Genomic DNA, 1,485 nt, shown 5'->3' with positions numbered 1-1,485 from the left:
TGGTGACAGGAGTTGCAAGTGTTGTATCTGGAGATGTCATATTCCTTCCCTAGGACCTACTTGCAGCAAACACACAGGATACTTTTTTGTCTTCACACAAGAGTAAAAGGCTATTTCCAGTGTTCAGTCATCACAATGAGCAGAGGAGGACCTTTTGGTAACCTCACTGGCTTTTTCAAAACTGCTTGTACTTAAGTATCAACTAACTTATAATACCCCATCATTTCTAGGTACGACGGGCATGTTCAAAGGCATAGATGTGGATTTCCATTAATCTCAGTGTCAGCTGCTGCTCTGAAGATCATGCCTCAAGAATGAGTGATGCCAGCAGCTAGCCCCAACCTTAAGAGATCCGTCCTTTATCCTTCAAGGCTCTCAGTTAAGACCTTGTTCCTAGGAACATACTTGGGGTACAGCATGTTGTCCTCCAGGTGTTGGGGTGGAAATGTGCAAGCTCAAAACAGGAAGAGAGCAATCGCTTTCCCTTTCTTATGAGGTGCCTAGGCTTGTCCATCATGAAACTGCAGCTGAACCCAACCACTTGAGGTCACAGGAAGGCTTGTCTCATGCACCACACACCACATTTCCCCGTAGGTCTCTGATACTGCATTGGAAGTCACTGCCTCAAACTTCTTAGCTTTGGCTGCAATTCTGGACCAAGATGCCAACACTGCCTTGGAGGCAGATCTAGTTACCACCATGGTGCTGAATTCCTCATAGAGTATAGGAGGATCAATGAGAGCACACATCTCCTCCTCTGGCATGGTGATGATCTCTAGGGGAACTGTCACCTAAGACTCTTCCCAAGATTTGGTCTTCATTTTTTTTTTTTTTTTGGTGTGATGTCTTCAACCTGGCCTCTTTGGCTGAGTCAGGAACATTCTTCAACTTGGGCTTCCTACAAGTGTGTCGTGGAGTCTCATGATCTTGTGCATTTTTCTCCTTTGGTTTAGAAATGCCATCTTTCTCTGACTTTTTGTTTTGTTTTATTTTTTCCCTATTGCTTTAGTCTTTGCAGAAGATGTGATCATTTGACTAGACATCTCCGGCATTCCACTTCTTCCCTTGGCTCTTCCGTGCTCTGCTTCTTGCTTCCTGCAGTCTCCATCTTGAGTTTAGATGAAATCTCAGAACGTGCCTGTTTGTTTTCTAAAGAAAGAGAACAAAGATGAGGAGTTGAGTGGCTGGGTAGGGAGTGAAGAGAATCTGGAGGAGCTGTGATCAAAAGATATCGTATGAAAAATATTCTAATTTTAAAAAGTACTGTATTTTTTTAGAGAAAGGTAAAAAGATAAATTGTACATGTAGGTACAAGTATGTTATCCTGAAAGAAAGTATTAGCAAATGGAATTGTACATTTCATACGCTGAATTAAAAGAAAAAAGATCTCATCAGTAAACTATATTGTTGTAGATTCTAGTCCTGAGATCTTGGTCCTCCACTGCTAATCCTGGTGAGAGAATTGAGCTCTCTATTCTATGAAAG

General features: G+C 42.0%; 1 pseudogene; it reads right to left on the bottom strand.

The window, feature by feature from the left end:
* Positions 1-359: 359 nt before the first annotated feature.
* Positions 360-1,108, bottom strand: LOC116888329 (annotated as a pseudogene).
* Between the last annotated feature and the right edge of the window lie 377 nt (positions 1,109-1,485).

The sequence above is a fragment of the Rattus rattus genome, chromosome X (assembly GCF_011064425.1).
Source record: "Rattus rattus isolate New Zealand chromosome X, Rrattus_CSIRO_v1, whole genome shotgun sequence".
NCBI classification, from domain to species: Eukaryota; Metazoa; Chordata; class Mammalia; order Rodentia; family Muridae; genus Rattus; species Rattus rattus.
This window is presented reverse-complemented; position numbering and strand designations above follow the sequence as displayed.